The following is a 13,150-nucleotide window of genomic DNA, read 5'->3' as shown; positions in this document are numbered from 1 at the left end:
GACGTCACTCTTTCATTTTTTTTTTGTATTTCATAAAAAGGGGTTGGTGAAAAATTTTGACGGCGAACTCGACGTAATAAATATTTCCAACTGCTCCCCAAGGAGGCTCACTCGAGGCGTATAGAATTAATTCAGCCGCCTCGGCTCCAGAGACAGAGATAAATTTGCTTTTTTTCACTGCAACACACAAGAGCTGCAGGTGCCTCTATTCGGTTATCCGCTTTCTGCGGGTGGTTTTTTTCCCCTTGAATTATCTGTGTATCCATTTTGCATATTACACAATTTCGGCCGATTTTAATAATTCAGCCGACAAGTTTTCGCGGCACGCTCGTATGTGTGCATTTCACTTTTCCGAGCGCTCAGGGAACACCCGTCACACGTCGAGTTTGTAATCAAATTAGGCTCTCAGGTATGTGTCAAATATTCTCTCTCTGAACACGGTTTTCTTCTTCTTCGCCTGGCCAAGTTTTCTTGCTATCACACGGCGTTCGCCTTCAAACGCGTTCGCCCGACTTTTATCGCGCTTGACGCCAAATTTATTTTCCGCTCCCAGTTTTAAAACTCGCCATGAAGTAAACGGGCGGGCAGGGAATGAACAGTCGGTCTGTTGGGCGAAGGTGAGAGCAGCAAAGTTACTTTATCTTTTGAGCTAAATGTAATGGCGGAAAATCATTCCTGGCCATCGGTAAATGTTCAAAGTAAGTGGAGGGAAATAATTCAACTTGATTCATTTTCTCCACTCACTATATTTTTTTTCCCAATAATTGTCTGGTTTATTTAATTAATATTAACTGTTCACATTATTATCCCATTTTAAGCTTAATCAGAGAATGCAGATGGATATGAACTGGAGAATGGACACTTTTTTAGTTTGTTTAAGTCAAATTATTAAATGCATTTGGACAAGTTTATTTGGGGGAAAATTAAAATAATAAAAAATACCACTGACAAAGAAAAGGAAATCCAAAGGAAAAGAAAAGGAAATGCAAATGAAACATTATTGGGCACCAACCACAAATCAAATTCTTCATTGGGCTTCTTGATTAGTTTTATATGTTTAATTTTTTTTTAGGAAAATTTTAATTACTTATTTTCTAGACCAAAAAATTAAACAAGATCTATTGCAAAATGTGAATATATTAATTAAAACTAAAAAAAATAAAATATTCTATGTTATAAAATAAAATATTATTAATTATTATCTTGAATAAACAATCAAAAATATATTTTAAAATAATTAAATTATAATTAAATTTTAGAACCGTTTGCAGTTTCCAGATTGCAATACACCGACCACGTGCAAGCGAAAAAAATTAATAAAAACACAACGTCCCCTTTTAAATCCAAAATCAATTTCCTCTTTGCTCGCCCGTTTAACCTGCCATCAGTTTCAAGTTCAAGCCAAACAGAGGGCGACAAATTGCATTTCGATCGCAATCTGCGTAATGAGCACTCCGCGTGTGTCCCAGCAGAGAAAATTCGGCTCCAAAGGACGGCCGGGCGGCGTGTTCGCGGCCAAATATTTGCGTGGCAATAAAATAATATTTGCAGACACCCTGCCACAATATTATCATTTTGTTATTATTCCTGGCACGCGGGCGGGCTCTGATTTCTCGCAGCAGATCATCGTCGCCCGAACGCAAACACTTTGCTCGAGTAATAATAAAATCAGCTAATTCCCGACGGGCGAATATCATATTAATCCGAGAGCGCCTTTTTCACTCCACTCTCGTTAGTCTTGTTAAACAATCAATCGGATTTCCATCGCGAGAGAGGGAAAGAAAGAAGAGAAGAACGAGCGAGTAGCGAACGCGTGCACCGGAAGTTTGAGTACATTTTTTCCAATGTGCTCAGTCAGACCAAAGCAGAGCTGTGAGCAATAAAAGAACTTTTTTGTTTCGCAAAGTGCTCTTCAAAATTGGCCAGAGACGAGTATAGGAAACCGAGAAAACACACGCAAGAACAACAAGAAAGAAAGGGAGGAAAAAATAAAGTTTGTGTGTTTCTTCAGATTTTTTCATGTAAAAAGTTAAGGGATCAATTAATCTTGGGCTATATTCTTTGATGTTCAACATTCGAGAGGCCGAATCTAATTTACAGATGTTTTGACTTGAAAGACGCGTCGTCCGTCAAATAAATTTAAGAAAGCAAATTTCTAATAATAAATAAGTGAGAATTTTTTAATAATATTTAGAAAATAAAATTCATAATATTTTTAACAAATTATCCGGTAAATAATCTCATTTAATTATCCTGAAAACCGCGCAAGGGAACCAAAGTCGAACACGTGGACCAACAAACGCCCCGGCGGTGGGGGCAAATCGAGCGCCCCCGACGGACGCGAACCCTGGTGGAGAACAAAGGGCAAACGAAGGGCGAATGAGTGGGTCAAGGGTTGAATTATTTACCTGATGCGAGAGGGTGATGAAGAAACGCGAACTAAAGCAGAGAGCGAGGCGGCGTGTTCATCCAGGCATCAGACTAGACTGACTCGCTGCTCGCGGAGCCAGCGCTGTCAGCACGAGGCCGCCGCGGCCCCCGGCGGTGGAGGGGCGGCCGGCCGGCCGGCGCAGGGGGCGCCGCCGCCGCCCCCGACCCACTACAACCAGCCGCGTGCTCCGTGCGCCGACGCTCTCCACTTGCCCGTTCGCCGCCAAACGCCTGCAAACCTCCGCGTTCGCCACCCTGAATTTTCTAATAAACGTTTCCTACTTTCAAGATGCGACATAAAAATTGGAATAATTCTGGGGATTTCTTAAAGAATTATTTTTGTTGTGAACAGGGAAAGAGGTGCCCAGAAATGTATCATTATTTACAGAAAAAAATTTATTTTGAACACAATTGTTGGCATTGATATAAAAAAATCAGGACAGCATTTATTGAAAAAAAAAAGGTAAATTAGGGTAGTATAAATCAAAATCAAAATATTTATATTGCCAATATTTTTGCTGATATAATACGTAATGATGAGTATGTATGCACAATTTTTTTGTATTATTTTCTTATCAATTTCAATTTTATGAAATTTTTGAAGGGAGTGGGGATCTGATATCTACTGAAGAAATGTTTATATAATGTTTAATTACAAATTAAATACCGTTACATACAAGCTACCTACACCAGTTTTACCGATTAGATTATTAACAAAGAAAAATGGTACCAATTATGAATATTATTTATAATTATTTCAAGAGTACTTTAGTACTTTCATTAATAAAAAATATAAACCAAAAAATGTTTTAATCAAATATACCTTCAAAAAGTTATAAAAACATTAAAAATTAATAATTTAAAAGAATACCGTAAAAATAACATTAAATAAAAAAGATATAATTCAAATTTTAAATGTTAATAGTTGATTAAATAATAATATGCACATTTAGAACAACCCTCGCGAGTATGTGGCTGCATTCCTGTGGCACAGACGCCCTCGGGTGTCGACGATTAAGCAGCAAAAGGTTTGATTAGGCGCAAAAAGCGCGATTTGCGCCCGAAATACACAGCAATGCGTGTGTGTTGGGTCGTTCGCTCGCTTGCTCGCGCAGGCCCCTTCTGCTCGGCTGGTTCTCTCTCCGCCTCTCTCGTCACCGACCCGGCTGGACCCGGTGAGTGAGTCGGTCTCGGAAAGGGGTGCACAGCCGCACACGCACCATTGTTGCACAGCAAATTAAAGCTGCGGCAGTTAAGCAGCGAGCGGCCCAGATTGTCTCTCTTCGCCAGTCTGTGTGCGTCTCTCTCTCCGGCCAATTTGACCCACAATAGGCCATTGTCGGCCCTCGAGGCATTAACACACGCGGCAATGGATGTAAATAATTACCAAAGTCGCTCCTTTAAACACAATTAGTGAACGCGAGCGCGGCGTCCTTTCCGCCCTCTTATTTCGTCCTGGTTTCGAGAAAAACGACACAGTCTGAAGAGCGCCGCGCACTAATGGAATCCTAACAACACAATGAACAGCCCACTTTCGAGGTGGGGCTTACGAGCTCACTCCAGCTGATTACTTTAAAAACAAAAAAGGGAAGAAAATAATTGCAAGTCCAGATGATAATAATAATTATTATACATTAGTCGACATGAGTGCAAAAAATCAGTTTTTTTAAATCACTTAAAAGTGCATTACGCCAATGGTAATTTTTTTTAATTATGAGTTTATTTATTTCAAAATAACGAGGGACTTTTAATCACTTGGAAAAATTCTTTGGAACAATCTGATTGAAACAAACTCTCAAAATTGAGTTGTACTTATTCCAGCAAATTATTTTAATTAAGAAAAAAATACTTCAAGATAAAGTGCATGGATTTTTTTAATCTGAGCGGCTATAAACAAAAAAATGTAGCAAAAAAAACTAGCTTGTTTCAAATAAAAATTAACTTCACCAGCAGGGACTGTTCAACTACATTTGAACCTATAAAGTTGCCTCAATACAAAAAAATCATACCAATAAGATGAATAAATCCGACATAAAATTTCTATTGAAGGAGTTTATAATAAAATTATAATGTCATAAGATTTTATTAATTTATTTTTAACTGCATGTTTTCCTACATTAATTTTAATTTAAATAATATCTCAACCACCTCAGTGCTAACCAGAGCGATGCTCTAGTGACGAATAATGATGACAAACGAGGCATAAAAACTAGAACTTTTCGGCTGCTCGTAATTTTTGAAACCAACTACTGTTTGTTTAGGAACCCCTTCATAACAAACCGCGGTACAAATGTAAAGGTCTCAAGTACTGACAAAAGCGCGCAGAATGTTCGTGAATTATGAGGTGTGCGGCGCGAAATTGCGCTGGGACAATAATTAGCCGCAATTTATATATGTGCGTGTAGGCAAAGTTGGTGCGAACGCAAGTAAATAAGCGAGTTGTTGTTGGCACTCGAATAGCTCCTGCAGCGGAGCATTACACGATTTGCTGCTGCACGTCGACTGAAATTAGTTTTGGCCATCACAAACTGGCAAATGTTGCTAATTAGCGATTGCGCCCCCGCCCCCCAACGTGATTAACGCCAGATCAAAGATGGATGAATCCGTGCAGTGCCACCAACAGTATTAGTTAATGCACGAGAGAGGAGGCTCGGGATCCACTAACACACTCACAATCAAGCCACCGAGCCCTGTAATCAACGCGGGCATCTCCTTCCGCGTCTGTTTGCGAATCAGGGCTGCGTTTGCCAGACTCTACATATTGATTTCTAGCGCCCCAGATCCATAATATCGTTCGAATGCATTTAGCAAACGGAATAAATTAAACCAATATTTGTATTTGGCGTGATTAATATTTAGCCACGAAATCCAGGGTCTGATTTGGATAAAAATTATATCCAGGCCAATTTACTCGTTTTCAACACTAGTATATTTTTGGCTCGTTTCTTTTACCAGTGATTTGAAAGAATCATTAGAGCGAAAAAATACTGCAATTTTTTGGGAAAACAGTGGGAATTTTGTGGAAAATGCGATACTTTATAAAAAAAAAATTAAGTGTGTAATAATTTTAAAAAAATTTGCATTGGTACAGTTATACAAAATTGGAGATTATTAAAAAAAAATCTCCAAAAAGTGACAAATTCAACCAACCTTATAATTGCTTATAATAAAAAATTATGTTGATAAAACAACAAAAGATGTAATTTAAATTTCTCAGCTCTTTGTATCAAAATATATCAAATTTTTATAATGCTTTTACGCTCCAAAATAATTACCAATGTCAATCTGTCCAACCAATTTTTTGTGGTATTTTTTAAATTTTTTTATGTACGCATACAACTGAAAATTGGACAAACTTAGATCAAGGATGAGTACAAATTTTGAAACTCATTTAGCGTACTTAAAGCAGAAATTATCAGTTTTTAACTTCACATGATTCAAAAGTATACAAGTTCATATAGCGATTTTCTGACTCTTTTCTATTGTTAAATAATATTACTTTATTATTAATTCATTTTATTTAACCAGTCTCAAATTAAGAGTTTTGGAATAGAAGCTGACGTGAGCAGTGACAAGAGGATGCAAAAATCAGCACATGCCCAATTTTTGGCGGAGCATCGCCCGACTGAGATTTCTCCACTAACAAGAAGTGCCTGAGTGAAGATGAGAGCCTCTCTCTCTCTCTTTTACTCTTCGCACTCGCGCTCTCAAGCTCGGTCGCTCACCGGCTGCTGTAATCGAGTTAAACGCAGCATTTTATCGAGTTATCGATTGCGAGCGCTGCAAACAGAATTATAATTGGCAATTGCATTAGTCATGCCATACCTGGAGTGCTGTTTGGAAAATGTATTTACCAACCGGGCATGAAAGGGTTGCCTACCTTGAACGTCATTAGCGCCGGGGCGGAAGCGCCCCCGTCAAATAGGCAGGCAAATTAGGTTTGCCTCCCCTCGCGAGCTGCCGGATATTGGCAGGCGAACGTCGCCGCCGCCGCCGACTCTTTTTGCACTTGCAAAATTTCGAAGCGGCACCGGTGAATTTGGAGAAAGCGTGATTGCCACTTCCGACCTGCTGATATCTTATTTGCACCAAACGCGGCGTTCCCACCGGATTTCGTCTCTCTCGGTTTGCTTCTCCGAGATTGAGATTCAATTTTATTGGCAATTCAATAAAATCAGCGAGTGTTGATTATTGGCACCAAAATAAATCAGATTTTTAATAAAATCCAAGCTCAAGAAATTCTAATTCTACCAATTTTGAAAAAAATATATTCCCGAGGCTGCGGAAAAACAACTTTCCTCATCTCTCTGCAAACCTTTAATTTATTTGGAAGAAACGAGGCTGTCACAATTTTTAATGACAGTGGCGCCACCGTCGCGGATGAACCCCCGTTTCGAGAAGACGCACTTTTAATTACACCTCGCAATTACGGTTCCAGATTAAATCCAGCGGCAGAGGAGATTTCGGCGAAGGAAGATGCGTAATGAAGTTTGGCCTGAAATGACAAACAACGCGGGCGGCGGGCAATTTAAACGGGACGAATGCAATTAAAATTACCTCACGCCGTCCAACCGTCCGTCCGTCCGTGCGGTCTGAATTAGAAATTAGCCGGCGAGATTGCCAGTCTGGCTGACAATTACTCTGATGCATGTAATATACCAACATGCATGTAAATAGTGCGCTCGTCCTTGGTGATGTACATCGAGCCAGAGGTAATTGCTTCGCATCTGCAATAAAATTGCCGCAAGATAATCCACTAACGCAGCCATCAATCAAAATCGAGCCGGGACAAATTCCAAGCGGCGGAAGCTTCCGCTTGTTGAAGAGTGAATATTATTTTTAAATTGCATATCGTCAAGCGAGAGGGGAGCAAAAATTGAAGAAAATTGATGAAGCCAAACTGGCGGGCGGAAAAGCACTCGGCGGATGAGCGCGCACCGCCAGCTTAAAACTTTTAAGTGCTTGCAAATAGCTCTGCAATTTGTCTTGATGAGTTTTATTTTCCTTCCCTCGAAGAATGAAAAATATGAAAAAGGTGCAGTTAAAATATGCATAAAACTTTTATTGTGAATTGCGTCACAAGAAGATAATGTTAAATATATTTGAGTCTGACTTAATTACAAAAAATAGGATGTGCCATACATTAGAATATAATTAATTATAATACAAAGATAAATCATCGCAAGCATTTTTTGGACTGTTATATTGATCGATAAAGTCTGAATAAGAAACAATTGATATACAGTCATGAAAACAATTATTAAAATATCTTTTTTAATTTATCAAAAAAAAATTGTAACAAAAGTTACATAAAATCAAAATTTTTGTGTCAATCATAATAAACAATGATTAAATTAATTATTTAATTTAACAAACTTTCAATTTTTAGTAAATGAAAATAATGTATGAAATTTTATTTAAAAAAAATCATTATTATATTTATTGTTGATATTATTTTGGCCAATTTTAGTTTTGAGCAGATTGTAAAAATTTAAGGTTGTTCAAATGTACTAAAAAAAACTTCTATCGGGCTTTAGAAGAGGTGCTCTTCCTTTCTATCATCAAAGTGTTGATATAAAAAAGAGAGCCATTTGATTCCAGTGTAAATTGTGTACTAGGAAGCTGAGCTGCCTCCGGTGCTAATCGTCAGCAGCGAATGTGTCGCAGTGGCGAGGGCGAAATTTGCATGGCGCGCGAGCAGATAGAATTCTTTACGACTCCATCAAAACGCGGGCTGATACGCCATCTGCTTTCTTTATTCAACTGTGCATCAAACGCGCGTTCGCGCGCCTCTTATCACCGAATAAAAGCCGACACTAAAGCCGACCCAATTAAATCTCCAGCCACGTCCCGCAGGCAAAGAACAAATGAGCTCGGCTCTCGCAGATGGCAATTTAAATTAGAATTTCGGAATGTTGATCTGGCCGCGCCGGGACCGTCTCGCTTGCGGGCGCGCCAAAATTTAAGGGTCGAAACTTTCTCCATTATTATGTTATTATTTTCTTTTTCTTTTCCCTGCGTAATATTCTGCTGAAGAAAAATTAATGCTCGGCTTTTGCTCGTAATCAAGTTATATTACCACCGTAAAAAGCGGCGTGTACATGAATGCGCACATAACACCTCATAAATTACCCCTTCAGAAATAATTAAAGCGTAACGAGGCCCGTTTTTGCTTGTTGCTCTGTTGTGCCAACTTTTCTGACACGAACACCAAGATTGTCGCGCCGCACGAAAGCCCACCTGACAGATTAAACGGGGGTGGCTCCATCGGCAGTCGTGCCACCTGCAACGCCACCCATAAATCACAGACAAACTAAGTGCACACTTATTCTGAACGAACGAACCGGGGTCACGCGAACTTGTTGGAAAACACTCGTATACTTGGACGGGCAATCGTGAAAAGCTTACCTTGCTAATTAAAAAAGATCGATCACAGCCGAGCTTTCAAGCCAATCGCTACTCTGCACCTGCAACAGGAAATTGGTCCAAGTGTTAATCGCGTTAAGGTTTATGTTTCAATAAAAATGTATCAATTAATTCCTTAATTGATGCCTATAGGGGTTGGAAAATTATACAATTTTTTTATCAATTACATCAACGCACTAATAATTCTATTCATTGTAATTAAATTTTTATAATATTATAGCTTATCTACATTACAGTTCACCGTGGAATTAGAGTAATCACAACAGATGTAGCAGTAAAAGTTCCTTTCAATATTTGTCTTCATGAAGAGCCAAGCAGCTATATTATATTAAATTCGTTTTTAAGAAATCAATCGATCAAAAATGTAGCATACCAATAAAAAGCCATATAATTTAAAATAAATTTAAAAAATTTTTAATTAATTAAAAAAATATTATTAAAAGCGATTAAAATTTAAAAAAGAGGTTTAATAGAATTTATAAAAGGTATAATTATTATAACAGTATTAATAATATAACTTGAATTAAAATTTAAATTAAATAGTATTTTTGTTTGTTAAGCATTACCAATTTTATTTATGTATAATCTATGAGTAAGATTATTATTAGAAACAATGAAGACCATTCAATTATTATTATGGAATAATCAATTTCTTTTCTATTTAATATTGCCGCAATGTGAACCTTTTGATCTCAATTTCCCCTCTAAATGCGCTGACCAAGGTGGACGGTAAAAGACAATTTCTCACTTCCACAAACATCCCCTGCTCTTACACTTAATTAAAGATCGATTGAAAAAGCGAATGCACTTGGGCGTCAGGCGGCGCCTCGAAAAATCGCTCCAATAAGGAAGGACAAAGTGGTAATAAATGGGCGGCAGGCAGTCTGCGACTATTAGGCCGAAAGAAAAGGCAGGTCCATTAAAGTGGATTGCTCCGGAGTGCGGTCCCGAAGGGTCGATGCAAGCTCTTCACGGGGTAAAAAGAGATCGAGATTTAAGGATGGGACACGCACGCACCGCAGATTTAATCGACGGCTCGGCTCGGGGGACGTGCAAATAATTGGCGCACGCAAATTTCAAGCTGCACGTCTTGAAAAGACGAGCGCGCAGGTCCTTTCTCACTGAACGGCCGACCCGTGTCACCCTGAGATGGCAATCTTGGACCGCTTCTGGGATTTGAGCCGCCCAGAACGGAATCCACGCCTTTTGTCATGCATGGGATCAAATGATGCAAATCTTCGAATGGCTTTCGCGAGAACGTCCTTACGGTCCTTACGGCCGACGATAATTTAACCGTAATAATTCATAATGGCAATAAAATAAGGCTATTCTCAGTCAGAGTTTAGAATAAATTATGTTCATGAAATCTAATATTCCTATTTGGTTCAAATTATTGGATATTTATTTAAGTTAATATAAGAGGCGTTCAATATTTCATTAACTCATCTCATCTATACAATAATAATTTGATTAAATATTAATGTCTTTATTTTTTAAATGCAAATCTGTAGAACAGAAGTAAAAATTTAAAAGATTTTATAAGTGGTGTTTAGAATTTAAAGTCGGCTTTTCCTCGATGGATTTTAGTGAGTTGTTTATTGTTTAAGGAAAAACCATCGCGGAAAAGCCGACTTTAAATTCAAATTACCATGAATCAACCCTCAATCGTGAAATTTTACAAGATTTTTTAAATATTCAATTATCTTCTTAACAATGATCATCATGTTTCTAGTAACAATTCCTCTATGATATGTTATACATAATGTATATTTTTTTTTTATTCAGTTACCTCATAATTTGATACGATAAATAAGGAAAGCAATAATATTCAATATTCAAGCTAAATAAGTTAATTTAAAATATGATTTATGTTTTGTTCTATATTTTAAGGCAAGTAAAATTTAAATATGAGTGCTACAAATGATCGAAATAAAATATCACCAAGATTTCTCATGGAATGATGGGAAGCAAATCCTTTAAATTTTAAATAAAATATCCAACAAACAGCGAAAGGTCTCAGAGAAAAAAATCATTTATATTTAAAGCAAAGATACTTTTCCATTTGGTGAATTTAAGTTTTAAGTACCAGAAAGAGCCCACGTGAAAAAAAAATTACTTCTCCTGCAAAGTTCACTCGTGTGGGCGCTCGGAAAATAATCTGCGGACACAAAAGGAAAAAATCCCCTTCCAGGCGAGCGCAAACAAAGCGCGGTTAGTTTATAGAAAAAAAAGGAATGCCGATTTCCATTTGATCGCGGGTATAGCAGTGGATGGACGCACAGAAGAATGCATCTCTTTTTTTATTTCCAGTCGAGTTGGTGCGAGCGCTGCCGTGTTTTGTTTGACACCGACCTAATTAAAAAAGGCCGATCACAAAAGGGACTCGTCGGGCGAAATGGACTTATATGCGCATATTGACTGGCGAGAGGCGAGGCGCAAAAAGAGTAACATGAAAGTAGCGGTGGTTGAAGTGCACCTATCTGATCAAAGCGGTGAGTGCGGAATTTTTCAAGAGGAAGAGATGATGTTTTAGCTAAAGGACTTTGTAAGCCAGCGTGGAAAATAAACTGGAATAAAGTTGTTTCGTTAAAAAATTTGAGCCATAAAAAGATCAGCCACCTGAAATTTGCATATCATGCACTTTTTTAATACTTCATACTCAGGTAAGCGCGGATATTTTTATAGCTCATAAATAAAGGGGTGCCGTGTATATTTTTTCCTTTTTTTTTTCAAATTTAGTCTTCTAAAGCCAATTAATAGTACTGGTTTGCATTTTTGTTATTTAATATTTCGGGAAAATTTTGTTCAATCCATCGACATATTTTGATATTGATGTGACTGAGAAGGAAAAATTTAAAGTAATCAAATTTTTTTTTTAACAATATTACAAAGATTAATCGATAAAAAAATAAAAAATCCTTAAAATTTTGAAAGTTTAAAAAAATGGAAATTTTAACTTTAAGAATTAAAATGTCAATTAGGTTTAAAATGAAAACAGATCCGGTATCGATAGGGTATGACTGAGTTTCAATTGTAATGTTTGGCAATCATTTTATTTTAGTTCTGCTTAAAACTTTCATCACAGGTGTTTTTTGGAATCTCTCCAACTTCTACCCGAGTTTGTCACCCAATTGACAAAATGCGCGTAAAAAATCGGGGGGTTTGAAATAAAATACGCCAAAATTAAACCTCAAAGACAGGCTCGTTCACTCTGTTGTTTCTTTTTTTCTTTTCTTTTTTGTCACAACGAAAACAAACGCCGTTCAGAAAACAAACGAGACGGCACGTGAGCGCCATCCAAGGAATCGGACGCACCATTTGCGCCTCTCTACTGGCCACCTATTGTCAGGTGAAAGGCGGTTTATCAGTCGCTGGCCACTCGTCCGGCGACAACAATTGGCCTCTCGGCGGGCTAAATTTAGCCCCTAATGCCAGCCTACTAATTAGCAATGCGTCCAAGAATGCTCGACCACACCGATTTTGGAATCCATAATTAGAGTGAACAATTGCCGCAGACTCTCTCTGACGGTGTCATCGCCAAATGTCACTCGCTATTTTTGGAGTCGGCCGCTCTTCAAATTCAATTAGCGCGACGGACGACTCGCGCATTTTTCTCGCCGCCGGCGTCAATTAAGCACGGCTGCGGGAATAAAATATCTATATTTTTTTTTTATTAAAATGTGTATGTGAAAAAAAATGCCTAATTCTTTTTTGCTTGTTCTGAAAAGCGGTTGTAGGTTTTTTTTGCAAATTTCCACCGACAGCTAGGCGGCGGCCGAGGGAAATTAACAAATGATGGTGCGGCGTCAAAACATTTTGTTGGCTTTCCGCCGCCCGCTCGCCGAAGGATGCAATTATCGAACACAAAGCTGCCGAGTGATTAATGGTTCCAGGTGGTGAAAACTTCAGCCTCTCAATAAATTCATCCTTACGCGAGAGAGGAAGCGAGGGCAAATACACCACCTCTCGTGTGAGTGGCATTGCTTGAGCTGGAGAACACCCAAGTTTTGGCAACCGAATCTCAATTAGGTGAACGCAAACTTTGGCCAATATCTGACAATATTGATAGGATCATGGAGTTCAAAAATTTCATTGATGCCATTTATTCTCATTCGGTATATTTGAAGCAAAACTTTATTAAAAATGGGAAGCTTAAATTTATAAAAATAAAAAATAAGATTAACTGGAAATGAAAAAATCGGGCTTTTCCTTCTTGTAAAAATTGTTTTTGGTTGCATTTGCTGGTTTAGGATTTTAATTTTATGTTAAAATGTGGTGTATTTTTAATGTTGAT

General features: G+C 38.0%; 1 protein-coding gene across 5 annotated transcripts in view; it reads right to left on the bottom strand.

Annotated features, from left to right (window-relative positions):
- Nucleotides 1-13,150, bottom strand: part of LOC132205352 (poly(rC)-binding protein 3) — a 118,101-nt gene that overhangs the window by 90,253 nt on the left and 14,698 nt on the right. For 4 of the 5 annotated variants that reach the window (XM_059634345.1, XM_059634346.1, XM_059634342.1 and 1 more), the window contains exon 2: nt 8,839-8,897. The gene's annotated coding sequence lies outside the window, so the exon portion shown is untranslated. Of the gene's footprint in view, nt 1-2,408; nt 2,562-8,838; nt 8,898-13,150 lie in introns of those variants that run through there. The other variant, XM_059634343.1, reaches the window with a different exon arrangement.

Source organism: Neocloeon triangulifer, unplaced genomic scaffold (assembly GCF_031216515.1).
Source record: "Neocloeon triangulifer isolate White Clay Creek 2 clone unplaced genomic scaffold, ASM3121651v1 ptg000002l, whole genome shotgun sequence".
In the NCBI taxonomy this organism is placed as follows: Eukaryota; Metazoa; Arthropoda; class Insecta; order Ephemeroptera; family Baetidae; genus Neocloeon; species Neocloeon triangulifer.
This window is presented reverse-complemented; position numbering and strand designations above follow the sequence as displayed.